Genomic DNA, 19308 nt, shown 5'->3' on the forward strand with positions numbered 1-19308 from the left:
GTGAATATAGATTTTGAGATGTAGATTTTGTCAGTATGTTTTATTTCACTCCATTTTCATAAACATATGTATTACGCATAATACATGAAATGAACAGTTTACCGTGTTTGCCTTGAGGTATCCTTTGAAGTCAAAACTTGATGTTCAAACGAGAAGGCTGATTTTAGCAGTCACGTTCCAGCTTGTATCTTGTCTTTTGGCAGGACATTGCTACTCTATCTGCTGTACAGCGTGCTAAGACGCTGATTAGACGCCTGCGTCTCTCAACCCTGGCCATCGAAATGGCTAATGCCCATTTCCTTTGCCTAACTGGCATCCCAGAAAATTCTTTCAGCATTTTAGTTGAATTATTGCATAAAGAAGATTAGAACCAAAAATCTTGACTGCTGTTCACGAGGCCATTAATGTGCTTTGGGTAATTGAACAAGCCTTAGCGATGTTTTATGTGGGATGTGTTTTACCACAATATCATCAGCTTGGCAGTGTTTACATACAGTAATAACAAGTTCTGTCATTCAGGGACCCGGCGAATTCACAGGCAATTCGGATTTATCGTAATCTGCTTTCCCTTGGTCCACATTTGTATAGAAAACACAAGATTTCATTTTTCTGTAATTGCCTCTCTTAATTCCGCACACCCCTCCACGCCAAGATTGGAAACATCCAGATTTTTTCAGGGGGACATCTTGGGATTCAGACAGTGAAGATTTGGGGAGGCTTGAGATTTTCTGTTGGAACTTGAGTCGCGGACAGAAGTAGTTTGAAAACTGAAGCGGAGTGGCCTGCACGGACATGATAAAAAGTAAGAAATTAAACATCTTAGTTTTAACCCTGCCACTCGTGGTGATACACGGAGTCTCCCTGCCTTTCTACTGTACCATTGACAGCACTTAGCTTCTCTGCTAATCTCCCCCCTCATTGTTGTGGAAGGGGGGCACTGGGGGTGTTCTCAGTAGGGGACTTGGTGACATTAAATAAAACTTTGATTCCTCCTTTAGTTTTTTTTTTGCCTTTGCTTGAGCCCTCTCCATCAGAGTACATGCTCACACACACACACACACACACACACACACACACGTACACAAATACACACAGAGGGGGGATTGTGGATAATGTATATTTACTGGGGAATCCTAATGCTAATGCTAAGACATCACAGCTTGGTGAGGGTGAGAAGGTTCAACTTTTGACTCTGGCGGCCGATGTAGTGCTCTGTTGTGGCGATCATTCTCATCTTTACAGGACTCTTTTGTCAACTCTCCCGCGCCGATAGAGACGATTTGGAACATGAAAGAGAAAAAAGTCTGTTTGAAAGCGCACACTTGAACCTCTTCAGAACCACATCTGTGTTCCTGCTCAGGAGTAGCTACATTGAAAGACTGTTTGTCCCCACAAACTGGAATCTTCAACACTGAAAAAAAACCCTCTTGTTGACCACACACAAACGCACGTTCTCAGACAGGCCGACCCAATAGAGCCAGATTATTGCAGGCGTCCATGAAAGTGTAATCTCAACCTCAAGTGGGCACCAATTGGCCTGATTTTTCTTTTTCAATTCATCGTCGCTTGCATCACTCAGACCTGTTGTCAGGCTGGCACCATTATGCCAGCCCTTCTCTTTCACACTACACCTGTTAGTATCGCACAGATGTACGTCTAGCGAGATGTGGGGGGCGAGGCGGGGGTGGTGGGTACAGTCTGAGATTAGCTTGAAACAATTAGAGACAATTTCAGAAGCAAAAAAAGATGACCATCTGCTGTATGCATTACCTCCATTGAATAAAAGAGCCTTTTGGGGCCTGCCAAATTTTTTATTGAAAATCTCATAAAATATGTATCCTTTTCAAGTACCGATGGGTCACCTTCTCTCTCGCCTTGAAGTTATGATGGGAGGCTTTCACTAGCACGAGAGTGAATACAGCACTTCAAAAAAACCCGTACAAAACAAGATGATTTTTGTCCCTTTTGAAGTGTGATTGAACACTACATATTTAACAATGGCTGCTGTGATTGAAGGCAACAAGAAATCCTTCAGAGAGTGTCTTAAGGGAAGTGAGATGGAAAAGTTAAGAAAGTGCTATCAGTAATCGTAATGCTCTACTGGCTGGTCTTAAATATTGCCAGTTGTCACTTTGTGATTAACTTAGTTTTTTCCCAAAGTGCATCTTTTGTGTGTCTTGAGTGTCTTCTGGCCGGGGTGAGTATAAAGGAATCCTGATCTCTAAGTAGGTCTATAATGTGTAAGTGGTGCAGGTACAGGGACACCATCTCAGGGACATCTCTCCTGGGAAATTGGCTGACCCTGATCGCCTTTCGGACCAGCCTTTCTGCACCACTGGCCCATTGTGTCTCAACTCCCCTATCTCGTGATCAATCTTAACACCCTACACCTTCATCAAGTCAATAATTAATTTCATATCTTTGGGAACAGGAGGTGTTTCCATCCTCACTTCCTCATTTGACTTAGCCCATCTAGTGGAGCTTCCCTCCTTGGCTAAATTGGAGGCAGTGGTGTGGAATGTGAATCTTCTTTCCTTTCTGCCCCGTGTGTCTGAGGACCACAGATCCGAGGTCAAACTTTACGCGTCAAATCCTGTTTAGGTGCTCTATCCATGACCACCGAGCATCCTCCTGGCAGCGCATCCCACAATGTGAAGGGCTTCTTGATATTCACCTTCGATTTGTGTGGATATTCCACTTGCATTTCTGTCTCTTCAGTAACCCTCTGCCTGTTTGCGAATGGAAGGTCAGTCGGATATATGTGGGGGGGGGGGAAAAACACGTTCTTGAACTGACTTCCTGTGTATATCTGCAACTGTGAAAGATTTGCCTTGATTTGTAAATGTTTTACATGAATAGTGACCTATTACAGAAGCGCCAGCTCAGATTCAAAGATGCATGTATGTGCCTCCTGGAGAGTGTGGTGGGTGTGTGGGGGGGAGGGTGAAGAAGACTGGGGAGGGCAGTGCATTCCAAGCTCAAGGCAAGGACAGATCATCAGCCGAAAGTGGACGCATCTGAGCGCTGTCAATGGCTGACACACGGACATGTGCGCGTGTCCATTTTTTAATGGAAAACCTTGCCGTGCTGCACCCTATATGACCGACTGCTCCTGAGACGAGGGTAATTTCCTTGTACAGTGGAGTGGGCCACTGAATTAGGAACAAGGTGAAATCTGTATCGACACAATTGCTCCCCGGAAACATTCTGAGAGTTGGTGCTGTCTGGGAAAATTTAGCTGACGGACATTTATTTGATATAAACTTCAAACACTTTCTAAAATAAACGGAGTGGACTTTGACTTGCAAATGTTTGAAATGTCTGTTATTTATGTACTTATTTTGTTTGTTTTCCACAAGAGTAATGTGGTAGTGCTGCTACAGCAGGTAGCAGACCACCAGGCTCTGAGGGTTTCACACCTACTTCAATACTTTAATTGCAGAGCACAAAGTCTCACAACCCCCAGAGAAAGGTTGATCACAGTAACATACCAGTAAGCGGCAATGCATTCATTCATTTTTACCCCCTCGAGTTTGTTTTCATCTCTGCACATGCTTAATTATGGTCCCCATATGAAACCAGTTCTAACACATTGTTTGTATCTGTTGTACTGATTTCGCCCTGCATGCTCTAATTTACACTGTAGAGTAAGACAGGTTTCATGTAAGGGTTGCCTTTGGTTTGTATTGTAGGGGGCGTTGTGTCTTAAATACAAACATACAATGCCCAGTTATTTCTCTTGTCCAGTTCGAGGTGCATTCCTCTGTTGCCATCATCCTTCATGAAGTCGGGTGAGGAACACTTTTTCAAGGCCCAATTACATTCCTTGTTCTGAAGTGCTTATTTTAAATTACCGTGTACCCTGGATGGACACAACACACGATAGAGATCACTCATCTTTGTCATAACCTGAATGCTGTGATAGTTATGCCTTAAAAGCTCTGGGGCTGGTTGAGTCTGCAAGCCTGCAAGCATACTGAAGCAGGCACCAGAAAACCAGAGAGTGAGAGAGAGAGAGGGAGAGAGAGAGGGGGAGAGGTAGAGAGAGGGAAAAAGAGAAGAAGGAAGAGTGTTCCATTGGCCATGTCTGGCTGGAGAGGATATTGTAGCTCAGGCCCCTGTGTTTGATGGGGTGAAAATCTATTGAAGTGCAAGTGTAAAATGGACTTTGTTCAGGTAGTCACTTTGTTTTCATGCTGATAATATTCATCTAGGGCAAGGGTTTTTCTTCTCTGCTCTTCGGGCAGGATTCAGAGGCACGGAGAATGCAGGGGAAAATTAGCTCCCTCTCAGTATCCCGAGAGTGTGTTCTCATTGATTTTATGCTATCGATAAAGAGTCTTGCATAATGTGCTTAATTCAGGGAAATATACCCACCTTCAGTCATTGTTTAGCCTAGTTCCTTTAGAATAAGTGGGTCTGGAGAAAGGCTTTTAGGGGCGCTCCATTATGGGGCGAAATAGAGAGGGAGAACGGCAAGTGTAATCAAGACGCTTATTAGAGATTTCATTGGTGGATCCTTCCCAGCTGTCTGGAACTATCCCAAGCCGTGAGAGCTCCTCTCGTCCTTTAAAGCACACAAAAAGGGACCATAATTAGTCCCATGCATAGAGTTTTGAGGATATTTTGCTACATCTTATTTTCAGTATATTGTTTTGAATGTGTTGTGGTTCTATCACAATAAAATGTAAACAGAGGCTCCTGTGACCGCTATAATAACTTTATCATAAAAACACATTATACAGCATGATCTTTATTTGAATAATATGTTAATAATAGAATTGGGAATAATGGCAACAGACAAAAGTATGGTTAAAGGTATCTTAACCATATGGGCATTATTTACGTATGCTGACATTGATATGTAAATGGTGCAACATACATTTGAAGGGAAATGTTTTTAGTCTAATTTGAGTTGGTCATGTTTATGTAGGCTTCACAGAATTCACATTATTCCACTGTGCTCTCTGGAGGCTTCCCCTTGATGAGATCGGGTAAAGTGTCCCCTAAAACATTAAATGTAATTTCATCACAAGGTCAATGCAGTCAGTAACAGGCCCAGCCTTTTTTTATATGAAGATGCATGAATTAAACATTAATTTAATAGGATAAACATTTCATTTAATAAGATGCTGATGATTTAACCATGGGCCTGTTCAACATGGTAAAAGAAATGGTTAAAGCAGTGTCTAAACAAGCCAAATATGAAGCCCCCCCCCCATTTCAAGGACTTCTTTTTTTTTTACGAGAGCTTAGGTTGTGTCATCTTGTCGAGACTCACCCATCTCCTCCAGTGCATTTCCAAATGCTCTAATTTCCTTGGCAAGCTTGGTGTTTATTGTGAGGCTGAAATTGAAAATGGTCGGTAATGGAGCGAGCTTCACAGCCTTAGACCAATTCTGAATCTAAATTACTTGCTTCTTTTCAATGGCATCGACTGAGGAGAGCTTTGTGCGCCTCGTACCTAATCAACCCCCAGTGTGACCCGAGATCCGTCCGCCCTCCTGGATTAATGATAAAATCCTTGGTTCAAACAATTATTCGACCTCAAATGGCTGGCCATTTTAGTCGGAAAATTAAAGAATGTGAAATTATTAATTTTTTTTTTTCCTTCAGACTCAGCATGTTGTAGTGCAGCACTTATTTTTGATCTCTGCCCCATAAACTTGATTTCCTTTCAAAGATTTTTTTTCCCCTTGCTGTGTGATGTCGCACACCTCTTGGCTGTCTTTTATGACTGCATGACTGAGTTCAGAGTGGAGCCAGGAGCCTCAAGGGGAAGCAAATGGGAAAACTGGCCATTCTCATGAACTCCATATTAGAGTGTATGGATAGGAATGTAAAGATTCATTAGATTACACTTGGGATTAATGCATATGATTTACCCAAGCCATCTTGTTCAGCCATTGGGAGACTATGCCTGCAAAATAGCTGTTTGATCAAAGCGATTTAAGGAAACTTAAATATACGACAACTGCAAAAATCGGTATCATAGATTAGTTTAATGCAAGACACTGTGACACCACAAGACTGAGAGACGCTATAGCCTAACACCTACTTGTAAATATTAAATAAATTGATTTCTTCTGACGTCCATTCACAACTGAAGACGTTGGTGAGCTTCATCTTAATTTATGAATCAGAAAACTATCATCCTTTTGCCTGAGCACCACCACTGGCCCAGATGATCAAAAAAATAATAATAATAATGTGGATTAGCGATACCACAGCCGGCCACAGCAGTTTATGCAGGCTGTGGACTTGCTAGCTGTGCAGTGAGGGCTGGAGGTTTTTGCTAGCACTGTAGTTTTAGTCAGTTTTCAGGAGCGTACAGCTTGTTACACCTATGTGCAGTCTCTACCAATATTCAAGGTTTCTGATCAAAAGACCAATTGATCAAGTGTGTGTGTGTGTGTGTGTGTGTGTGTGTGTGTGTGTGTGTGTGTGTGTCCTGTTTCTCACCATTAGAGGGCACTCTGGCATCCACCTGCTAGTCAGACCTCTATGAGTAGAATCAGTCTAGGCAGAAGCCTGTACAAGTGATGAAACTAAAGTAAGAGAACTTTATACATTACTGCAGTTGAGGCTCCAAACAGAGAGATATAACATTTATAGTTAAGGCTTATTGGTAATGGAAGCTGGGGTTATACAATTTCATAAGAAAGCATGACAAATGAATGATGGATGCAAGGCAACAAATCATTTGGGCATGAAAAATAAATGATTTGCCCTTGATAGTGCTCAATCATCATGTTTTTTCCCCTTACTTCAAGTCTTCAGCTAGAGCTGTTGTTGTCTGTGGAGCCAAACTTGTAAAGATGAAATGGAACCTGGACATTAATAGCATTTTGTTTTTCAAGGACTGATGAAGATTTCAGGTGCATCATTTTTCCCGTCCTGAAACACAAAGAATGTTGTTGTAGCGAGAGCCCAGAGGAGCGTGTGCATGTGTGCTCAGGGTTCAGGAAACACTCAGGATTCTTAAGGAGAAAGCAAAGGAAATGCATTGCCATGGAAACAGGTTCAGTGTCATTGAGGATGGAGGAAATAATTAGTGATGTTCATCCATTATATCTGTTGTCTGTTAAGGAGCCTTTTTCTCTTTTTTTCTTAACCATTAAGTCACATGTTATATGTTGCCTATAATAATTTTGTTTTGCAGTGAAAATTCTTGATAAGAATTCGGGAAAAAAAAACCCAAAGTGAGAGGGCACTCCGACACATAACTAATGAATTTTAATCTGCATGATGGAGATAGCTGTGTGCCTGCTGCAGTGAACTTATATGGCACATTCACTTGTGTTAGTTATGGATGAGGGGCTATTTTTACCAATGTTTTGTCAAAATATTACCAGAGGTTAAAAGTGCACATATTTGAAAGTTTGTGAGCAGCTGGCTAAACAGTATGCCAAAGTGCTGTATGTGTATATTTGCCCCCTTCATTGCTCAAGTGATTTTGAAGTTTTTGAAAAATTTTCAGGAGATGCGTACTCCGAACATTGTTGAAAGATTAGACGCAATGGCCAGAGATCTCATTTAAATATTTACCCCTTGAGGCTGATTATGCGGTTGTGGCTTGGCTATTTCTTTACCTCTTTGGAAAGTCAGTAAGAAGCTTTTCATAAGCTAGAACCTGCAGAACTCATCTGCACGTTCGCCTATTGCCTATTGACTTGTTGCGCTGCATATTTTGAAGGTAAATTTGTAAGCCTGCAGGGACACGTCTATCTCAGTGCTTTCACCCTGGCTTGAAAGGACAGTCTGATTAGGGCTTTCACTGGAAAAGACACTGCACAGATTCTACCCAAATGTGAAGCACACACCCTGAAGTAATGCAGCAAAGTCCAAGGTTAGCAAAATGCAGTGCAGAGGTTGTTGATTGAGGGCACATCGACTGTCTTGGGCTTTTTAAATACAATTTTATATTAGGGCACAAATACATGGAGGCTTTTGAATATTAACATTTTTGCAAGGTCTGCTATTTCACTTCATGTTGATCAATAAAACATTAATGTCGTGAATGGTGACTTCATTATTCATGCAATTTTATTCATATTGTGGGTCTTCGTTGACTTTGTATGACGCCCCTCTTTCAGCTCAGTAACCTCACTGGCATCAGAGCTCCCAGCCACACACACACACACACACACACACACACACACACACACACACACACACACACTCACACAACCCTGATTTGGGTCCCGCAACTGTCTTGTTTGTCTTGCATTGGAGATTCTGCGCCGCGTCTCTCTTCCCTGGGTGAGTCCTTGCGCTCCCCCTCTCTCTTAGTTGGCCGTCGGTGTCGGTGGAGGCAGGGGAGGATGGTCACGTGGCCAGAAGGCAGTTCCTTCATTATGCAGCTGAAACAATAGTATGTTCATAGCTGCACTAATTATTATTCTGAGAATGTACCAATTTGTTACATCCAGAGTGACAGTCAGCCCGGGCCTTGAAAGGGGCAGTGCGCCAGCCATTGCAGTCAAGTGAAAGGGCTTCTTTCATTCGGACTAGTGGGACAGGAATGACCCTGTCGCATATGTGGGCAGAGGGAAGGGCCCCGTGCCAGCCTCAACAGTCTGTTACCAAGTTTCATCACTCAAGACTGGCAAGCCAAAGTCCGGCCAAGGCTTTGGTTAATGCCATTCATGGGGCCCGCCAAAATAACGGCCACTGTTGCTAGGGTTTTTTTTAGTTGTGTGTGTGTGTGTGTGTGTGTGTGTGTGGTGGTGGGCGGGGAGTTGGGTTGGGGGGGTCCAAAAAGCAACAGCGTCACTCCTATTCGGTAAGATCTGACCCTTCTTTTCCTCAGAGAGATGGAATCAGCACATCAGTTTTTCCATGTGCAGCCGTCAGATGAATAAACAGTGAAGCAGCTCTGGCTGAGAGAGCACAATCTCTTGCCCTCATCAGCAGGGCACTCCCTGCTATTGATTTAATATTTAATTTGATATCCACCAGTTTTGTTTCCTATAGGCTAATAAGCCGTGCAATTATCTGAGCATACGTTCACTGCCAGCCCCCCTGCTGTGAAACAGAGGATGTTTTCTGATGTGCAATAATTTGATTAGAAATGTACCGTGCTTGCAATTAAATTACAGCTGAAGATGTCAAGATCAAGTGCTATCCTTGCCTCTTGAATTTAAAGGGACGCTTTCATTAATACAGCTACCTTGCAGGCCTATGTGCTTGATTCCATGTGTAAATTATCTGTAAGTTCACTTCCTAAGATGTCATATGGCAATTAAAGAGATTTATTGCAGAAGGTGGCAAATACCGGCAAAAACATTGACCTTGGAGCTTCATTGGACAGTATATTGTCTAAATTGAATATATGGATGTTGGTGGGATTGTTGTGTATGTAGTTTATTGTGTGCCTAATGATGCATACAGTAAGTCCATCAAAGCCAATGTCTGGTGAGATGGGATATTGTGGCTCTGTAAGACCTCTCATTGTGCATCTGTTAATGACAAGTTACATATCACCAATTACTTTCAGTGTTTTCATTTTTAGTTTCTTTTTCAGATTATTTCATGTTTGGACTATAATGCCAATATCTGTTAGTGTTACAGTTTTTTTTTTTAAAGAAAGACTTACAATTGTTTTTGGAGTGACATTCCTCAACATACTCAAGCACTTTTAGAAATGATCCACTATATTGAAAGCAAACAATTGGATATTCTATGAGATGAGATTTTCTATTCTATGACTAACTTTGCATTTGACAGCTCATTTGTGTGTGTTAGTGTTTATGCACAATACCCTCTCCACACTGTAAACAAATAGATACACCACAAAAATGAGCTCCACGCAAACTTATAGAAATATAATTATGGAACAAAACACAGAGCCGTTTGTCCCCTGCCCGGGTCTGGTACAAACATGGCTCTAATGAGGCCACGGAAAGCTCTCTCCAGTCCTGTGAAGAGCCTCGGATAATGAGTGGGCTTGGTTCAGAATTGCTGCCTTAACCTATGGCATAGTTACAGTCCGCATTAATATGCATTATGGGCCCCAGTTTAGTTGAGGCCTCTCTGGGCCGTCCCTCACTGACAGACATTGTTAGCCTTTGGGTTACGAGCCCAGTGTTTTGGCAGCAGAGAGAGGCCCGCGGCTCAAACCGCGCTCATTATGACATAATCCTGCATTAATCCTATCCTCTATTAATAGCTGATGACAGTGGCGGTTGGTTCACTCTCTCCGTCACCTTCTTCAGGGGGTTAAATTGCGGGGGCGTCGTTATGCTAACTCTTTGTGAGTTGATTAATGTCCTTCAATGGGAGAGCAGACGTGAAGAAGCCAGTGGTGGGGGGCCCACTTGTTTTTTTTACAGGCTGTTCTAAAAAGGGGCCACTATTTTATTGTCATGTTATTTGTTGAGGGTGTTGTGCTAGCTTTAGATAAGGGGAAATGATTGTCTAATTATTGTGTTGTTTGTAGATTTAAAACTATTGTATATATTAGTATTATATATGTAAATCGTTTCTACTCCCAATTATTGGAGGTTTGATGAAAAAATAGCACATTTCTCAAATGCAGAAACACTGACAAGTTCTTTTGCTGTGTGGTGGATGTGTTGTTATGGAGGCATGTAAGCCCACAACACTACAGGCTGAGACGTTATAGCCACCCACCCCGTCAACCACACACACAGAGCAGCCCATCGGGCCAGATCCATCTACACTCAACACCAGCCCACTCACTAACCCCCCGTGACACACAAAAGACAAAAGACAACAGCGCAACGTGAGACAAATATTTTAATGTTGACAAATGGGCGCCTCATGAAAGTGGTTTTGAGAGGACACTGGGTGGGTGGAAGGGACTCTAAGGTCAGAGCGCTGGCATCAGCCAGTTACACACAGCCCGCTCTGATGGCACACTGACGCACACGGACACTGCGGTCAGTCACAAGCCCTTGTATTCACTGCTTGATAGCCGCTGGTAAATGACTCAGCCTCGATTCCGGGAAGACCTCCTTTTTAAGTTACTGGCCCTCCACTCTGCTGCATGTGTGACTTAACCTCTGCCAAAAAGGAAGGGGTTGGTTGGGTGGGGGGGATAGCCCTGGCATGAAATAGAGCAGGTTGTTCCGGAACCTTCTAGCCGGAAGCCCCTTCCCTCAGGTCCCCAGCCCTGGGCCCTCTCCTCCCCATCCCCTCCCCTCCCCATCCCCTCCCCCCCCCCTGCTGGCTGGCCCAGGTCTTGCATTCCTGATGGCTGAGGCCCAGGCGGGATGCTGCGGTCAGCAGTGAAGCAGCACTTTTGTTTCGGAGCCTGTGAGTCCGACGCAGGCTGACCTTTTGCATCAGACAAGCCATCACGTGCCAAAGAGGAGGAGGTGAGCGCAGAGGCAAAGACAGGACAAGTACACACACCAGACGAGACCAGACCACGGCGGTTTCCCAGCACTGACCCCCCCCCACTAGCTCCCCAGGAGGAAATGGGTGAGCTGAGTTTGGCAAAGCTGCCCGTGTGTAAGCACCATTTATGGGTCACTGCCTTTTGTGCTGACATTTTATGCCTTTTATTTAGTTGTCTTGGTTTGATTGAGTTTATTGAGTATTTCTAGTATTTTATTTTCTTTCGTTCTGATTAGTCTAATGAAAACCAAAAAATAAGACCCTGTTTTATTTTGAGTGGCCATGGGAGGACTTCTTTGTATTCAATGATTTGATAAGGGCTATGAAACTGTTCTAATATGTAGTGTACCTGTCTTTATGATACAACTAAGATCAGGTATTGGTGTAGTACCATGTACGTTGTGTCCCATATATTACAAATCACAGTCAGTGTTGTAGGATCTCTTGAAATTAAGATACTCCATAAATAATGTTCACAAATCCAAGACGTTTGATTTGAAATAAATTACATTTCCCTTTGGGCATATATTTCTAGATAATTTGGCTATGCACCACTCAGTCACGTTAACCTTTCAGCAACATTTCATACATTTCTATATAGTTATTACAGTGTCAGTTTCATTCGACCAATGATATATTTGGTTATGGACAGTTATTTAAGAGCCCCCCCCAAATTAGATGGAATTGCAGTAATATTATCTGAACAGTCTTTGAAAAGGATTGGATTTTTAAAAGCGTCGTCATTTAATCAGGCCAGTGTTGGTGAGAACCAATTTTTGTCTTTTGAAATGTTATCAAGCCTGTTGACGTTCTGAATTCATGTGCATCCTCTCCACATATAATCCCTGTCCATAAAGATGAGATGTATACATATGTATAAAATAATCCTACTAGTCCAGTTCCGTGTAGAGCTGTCATATTTCACCCCTCATCACCCTCCCGTCTCATTTTCTCACAGCTTACATGTGCCAATAACCCACACTTATGGAGACTTCCCTCTTATGGCAGACGGCAGCCGTAGAGAGAAGGATCAACCCTCTCTTTACATTTCCCTCACAACTGTTGGATGCCACTCATCAGGCAAGCCACAAGTTTCTGAAGGCAGTCATTTTGCGCAGGTCTTCCCTGAGGCCTCCAGTCTAATACGGTGCAATATGGTCAGGCCACAGTAATTAAAGGAGCAGGGAGCAGCAGCGGCACACGCCATGCCAAGCCTCTCCCCTGGGGCTCTCTGCTCGTCATCATCGGCTCCATCCACAAAAGAGCAGCATCACCTTGGAATAGAACAGGATGTGGAGGAGACGCAAACACTCAGTAGGAGCGCGGTGCCTTCAAATAGGGCCGTGTTTGCATGCAGTGTTCACGATCAGAGTTTAATATAACCTTCCCCCAAACTCTGGTATTTACAGCTTCAGAGGTGGACATTTTGACATTTTCTGAAAGCTCTGACTTCTCTAATAATGTCGTAATGCCATAATTATGAGCTCACACGTTCCATTTGTTGGCAGCAGTAGGCCACCGTGTGTGGAGAACATCCGCAGTTCCATGGTGTCATGCTTCTTTGTTTGAGTCCTTTCATTTTTTGTCTGATAAAGTTCAACTCTAAGAAACGACCAACCCTCTTATTGACATGGTGACAATTGCTGCGTTTACATGAGAGCTTTAATTCCGAATAAAACCAAGTTAAATCGGAATAAAAGTTAATTCCGCTTTAAAAGAGACCATGTAAACGCTTATTCCGCTTGAAAATGATTATTCCGAATTAAACTTAATTCTGATTTAAGTGGTTGGTTTATTCCGATGTTAAAGCGGAATTAACTCCCCTCCTTGATCATGTAAACCTTTATTCCGATTAAAAGTTTATTCCGTTTGTTTGGCGCATGCTTGTACAAGGAGGAAGAAGCGCATGCTCGTCTTCTTCCCCCCTTCTCCGACAGTCTTCTCCTCCTCAGCTAGCAAACGTGAAGCTTGACAATATTCTCGAGCTGCTGGCTAAATAGTAGGCCTATTATCAGAGTTACTGTGAAACCCGTTTTCATTATGTTATTGTCCATGCTGTAACGTTAACCCGAGATGACAAAAAAGTTGCTAGCCAGCTAAAGTTTGTTTTCTTCCGGTAGACCTTATTAGGCTACGTTCATGCGCCGCCTGTCCAATCGGAACCCTTCCCGACCCCCAGACGTTCAGCAGAATACAATAAAGCGTAATTAACGTATGTTCCATGTAAACGCCAATTCGGAATTATTATTTCCATGTAAACTCGAAGGAGAATATTTTAATTCCGATCTATTTAATTCTGAATAAACTAATTCGGAATTAAAAACATCATGTAAACGTGGCCAATGATGACAATGACAATGATGTGCATTTTAAAAAATATATCTTAATGTTCATGGCACCGTGACTGTTTAATAGTAAATTATGTTCTGGGTTTATACTGAAAGATGCTATACTAACAGGCTATATTATTCCAAGACTTTCATTTCCCTCTCAGGCAATCCAAACGTTGCCCCGTGTTTTCTTTTAGCAGCCCAAAAAAATCCCCCTCTCCGGTGCTAAACGGCGATATTTTGACTGGAGCTCAAGCGTGAGCGTGCACTGTCAAGATAGACGGAGCATCTGTTGGTGGAGCGGCCCATGCGTCGGTAATTTCACCGGTGGGCGGCTTTTGTGTGGCTGGAGCCGGCAGTGGCGAAACTGAGGCGCGCCGAGTCGGCAGGTGCATGCCACCAAATTACCGCCTGCAATTTGCATTTTTCCTCCTCCTAAGAAGCATGCCATTATCATATCAAAGGGAACTCACAGCAATGTCTAGTTTGGAGAGATGTGGCACTGCTTCAATTTGAGCAATTAATGCAGGATGAAGACACTTGTCAAGCATCCCAGAGTTCGCTGCATCCATCATCATTGTTCCTGCCGCTGGAGGATGAGGCGCTCTCTCTCTCTCTCTCTTGCTCTCTCTCTCTCTCTCTCTCTTGCTCTCTCTCTCTCTTGCTCTCTCTCTCTCTCTTGCTCTCTCTCTCTCTCTTGCTCTCTCTCTCTCTTCCGCTCTCTCTCCTCTTGGCGGAGAGGGAGAGGAGAGTGTGGATTACACACACACACACACACACACACACACACACTTTCTCTCTCTCTCACACACACACACACACACACACACACACACACACACACACACACACACACACACACACATACACATACACACACATATTCAGACCAAAATGACATGCACAAGCACATACAGACACCAGTACATGCACACGCACACACACACACACACACACACACACACACACACACACACACACACACGCACACACACACACACACACACACACAGAACCAACATGTAAATCCACAGTGCTTTTCTCCTTTTCTACTCTGATTACTGAGCTGTTGTAATCTCATCAGCATCTTATATTTTTGTCCAGACACTTACAATGAGTGAAATGCACAGTAAGGATAATCGGATCGTGTGAGTGATATATACAGCTCTGGAAAAAATGAAGAGACCACTGCACAGTTTTCTGATGTCATCCTACAGTTGTTCAATGACATTCGAATGAGTTGACGGTCATATTCAAATTTGTAGTAGTCTCTTAATTTTGAATATGACCGTCAACTCATTCGGATGTCGCTCAACAACCATAGTATGACATTAGAAAAATATGCAGTGGTCTCTTAATTTTCTTTATAGAGCTGTGCATTATATATCTTTTCATGAGGAAAATAATGTGTAAAGTTGTCATCATATTATTTGTGGCTTTCACAACATCTATCATAGTAGTCCACACGTCACATTACGCTGAATGGCTGTTGAGTGAATTCATTTGTTTTACTGCCGATTCCTGACATCCCCTGCCATTCTCCCACAATTTGTTGGCCATTAAATCCAAAGCACAGTTCAATCAGGGCCATTATGGAACATCTTCTCTCCCGTTAAGAAACCGTCTTGTCATTTAGCTTTGGAGGAAGTCTCTCTTTTTCCCCTCTCACTCTCTCTCTCCCTCTCTCTTTCCCTCCCTCCCTCGAATTGTTCTGAAGCACTCTACATTTTCTTTGGGGCTAGCACTTACAAGACTGTATTAGTCACAGCTGTTCACTGTGATTTCTATTCCTTGCCTGGCACAGTCACTCTGCCAAGTGCTTCTGAGTGCCTTTCCCATTCATGTGCCTCCTGCCAGATCGTCTCCTTATTTCTATGATAGTCAGCTGTCCCTTACCGCCGTCTGAATTGAATTTGATGGGGAGTATTTTGTTTGGATTCCCTGCCAGAGCTGCCTGTACAGGATAATACGTCTTGATAGTGTATCATGCCAGGCGCTGGCGTATTAAGGGGGTTGCCATGCTACGGTGATTAGAGGTTAGTGGGGCGTAAAAACGATGAAGCAATACTACAGCAAATATTAGCAACAATGGAGGCCTCTCGTGTATAAATTGTATTATGTTTGAGCATCAATCCCTACAGTGACTGGATTGAAGTCTCTCGACGGTTAGAGGGATGAATTGCTGGCACTGAAATATAGCCATTTATGAACTTTACCCAGCCTGGCCCGAGAGGATGGGATTTTCCCACTGTGATTTTGATGACGGCTATTTTTTGTCCCTCCTTCACATGGTAGTGAATTTAAAACAGGATCACAAGTCCTCAACGTAGGTATGACACGCATATGTGTCGTGAGTATCCCATCAGGTGCTGCATCATGTTGTGGTGCGCTGTCGTGTGTGTGTAGACCTCAGAACACCTCCAAACACCTAACAGACTCCTCAGCCTCTTCCACATGGGTCCATCCTGTCTCACGCTCTTCTTCAGCAACCTTATCTATCCCTCTCTGGTGATATTCCTTTCTCTCTCTCTCTCCTTCTCTCTCTCTCTTCTCTTCTTCTCTCCTTCCCTCTCTTCCTCTCCGGTGGGGTTTGCACCCCATCCTTGATGTTTGTGACAGGCCACGATAGGAGGAGGCTCTTATCGCCATGGGGTTTCGGAAGGGCCCGGTGCTAAATTGAAAATTGCAAATGAAATCCATCCGGGTTTAAATTCATCAGCTATTATGTCAGATGACCTTTGGCAGCCACTGATAAAAATGAGCGAATGTTAGCTCTGATCCAATTTTCGACACTATCCGTTCCTTTCACTTCATTCGCAGTCAGACAGCAGCCGCACTGGAAGTGAAAATGATAGGGTTTCAAGAGAGCGCCATTGTGTTGCAGATTAAGATTTTCTCTGCCTATTTGCTGGGGTCGGCCTTGTGCTCCCCCTGTCTGGTATTTCGCCATTGTCCAATCTGTTTCAATATCTGCTTCAGAGGACATGTAAGCCATCCTCACTGATAAACACTTACAGGGGGAAATGTTGGACTTAATGGTTTTGCCACTGAGGTACCGGGGGTCACTGTGTACCAATATTGACGGGCAGATGTTAGTTTAATCTGACATTCTTAAGGCATGTAACGGACCTCCTTGTCCAATCCTTCCTGGCTTTTCCCTGAGCTTCCTGTCTTTATTTATCGTCTCTAAACACAAATGTTCTTTTTTTTGGTCATTTTAAGGGTGTTAATCTAAAATGCTAGTTAAGCATAGCAGTGTTTACAGAATCAGGACATGATTTAATGGACGATATACCCCACTTATTTGATATAAGCTTTTTTTTTACATAAACCTCACATAGTCCACCGTATTGAAATACAATACAGTGGACTGTGATTTTATTCAACTGTCAAAAATCAAGATGTTCACGATATAGAATATTTATTTTCCCATTTCACTTTTTTTTTAATTGTTGTTTGAAATGGACCTGATGATTTTGGTAAATCAATATCTGTAATTGACGTAATGACTGGTATCCTTTATTATGCCTTTATTTATATTTGAATATACAATAAAACTTAAATAATTTGAGTATTTTTGGATTGTATTTGCATTTTGTTGTGTTGAGTATTATAATTTAAATGTCTTAAACCATATAATGTAACCATACATTATGACGTAACCATATGAATTCTGCTGTAATGTAGTATGTAAATAAATGTAATGTTTGAAAAGACATCATGTTTTTTTCTCTATTGTTCTAATGCATATATTTATATTAAAGCTTATGTCATTTACATTCACACCTAGAATGTTGAATTGACCAATCAAGATTCTGTTTAAAAAGCAGCTGTTTTATGCCTGCATGCAGGAGAGGATTATGCAGGAATATGCATGAGATCCCTGAACACAAATGACAAAACAAGGGGCTAGTACCAATTATGGATGATATCTCATCAAAATCAAATTCATACTGATGGGCAATCAGTAGACCACAGCATTTCAGATGTTCAGGCACATATATAACACTGTGACAAACAAATATGGAATCTGCATTTGCATATTCACATTCAAGTTTTTGCCGATGCACAGAGTGGGCTATACTATCCACATGGGCTATTTAATACTGGTGAATGAGACAGTGAATCAAACACAGACATCATAAAGCTTTTTTTTCATTTCTAGGCGGCGTGGTCTTTTTATGATTTTGACCTTGTATAAAATCACTGTGACTCCTCCCATTGGACTTGAACACTGAACACCCAGAGTTTCTTTAGATTCTATATCACTTCCTCCTCTCTGGTTTCACTTCCACCATTATCAGCCCTCTTGTTTTCTTCCCCATCTTATAGATTGCATTACTACCTTAAACACCCCTATTCAAACGCTGCCTCTGTTCAGCGTGACCATTTCCATACACACATAAACACACGGCGTGATCACAAACTTCCAGGTGTGTGTGTGTGTGTGTGTGTGTACACAAACGCCATACGATACAGAGGTCCTAATCCCTCAAAGCCGCAGAGGCTGCCACGGCGAGGCGTACCTGCTCGGGATCTTCGGACGGGCTGTCCCGCTCTTGTCACGGGGGCTCTTTTGACCTCTCGGGCCTCCCAAAAAAAAAGAGGGGGCCTGATTTCCCTGGGCACCTTTGTGTTCTTTGATTAAATGTGTCATGTGTAATTGTAGCCTGGTGAGAAGCGAGCGGCCGGGAGGACCAGGACGGATGTTTGAAGTCATGATGAGGTGTCCCTATGGAGCCCTGAGGCCATGTGGAGGGGGACGGGGACGGAGGGGGGGAGATGTGTCACATTTGGGAAAAGGACAAGCCCATTCGTTGTCACTTAATCCTAATCGCTACGGGCAACTCTCACTGTATCGTCAGCAGACGTAGTGGCGAGAGTAAATAATGGAAAGGGCATGTTTTCAGCGCAACACGCTGTGTTTACAATGGGACATTTTTTTTTTAGTTTTTTTTTAAGCATGAGAGCAGCACTCACAGAAACTCCACAAGAATTCAGTCTTCTTCATTATGTACACATGCAGCGAATTGAAATACAACTGCAAGGAACAATGCGATATTCACTGATGGTGCCATATTTTTGTATTTGTGTGTGCTTCTTTAAAAGAGTCATATTAAAAGAGGGCCATTTTGGAGAGGTTTTATTTCTGTTTTTATCTCGCCCATCTCCAAGGCCTGGCTGGGCCCTTCCCCTTGCACCTGTCACAGGTGCTGATCATTAATCAGTTATTGCCTCAGTTTATTTGGCGGCTGACAAGTTGCAATTTCCCCCCCCTGATTTGGGACGTTTGTCAGGTGGGAATTATGGCAGAGCACATGTGACAAAACACATCACCCCCTTTTCTTCCCTTCCCCTCTCCCTGGCTCTTGGCTTCTCCCCGCCATCTCCCCGCTCTCCCTCTCCAGTTTTTCCACAAACAGTCTCTGGGACTCTGAAGTAATAAGGCGGAATGTATAATTAATTACCCTGCTTGCTCTAATTAAGGATGAATAAGTTGTGTCCCTCTCATCATCACAAACGTGGAGATGGGTAATACCAGTTTATGCTATATTAACTGCAAATATGCAATCCTTCTGAGAGCACTTTCCTTGATGAATTTGATGAATGTGAC

General features: G+C 42.9%; 1 long non-coding RNA gene across 2 annotated transcripts in view; it reads left to right on the forward strand.

Annotated features, from left to right (window-relative positions):
* Positions 1-19308, forward strand: part of LOC134101903 (uncharacterized) — a 98098-nt gene that overhangs the window by 16464 nt on the left and 62326 nt on the right. The window lies entirely within an intron of this gene.

Source organism: Sardina pilchardus, chromosome 15, assembly GCF_963854185.1.
Source record: "Sardina pilchardus chromosome 15, fSarPil1.1, whole genome shotgun sequence".
Lineage (NCBI taxonomy): Eukaryota > Metazoa > Chordata > Actinopteri > Clupeiformes > Clupeidae > Sardina > Sardina pilchardus.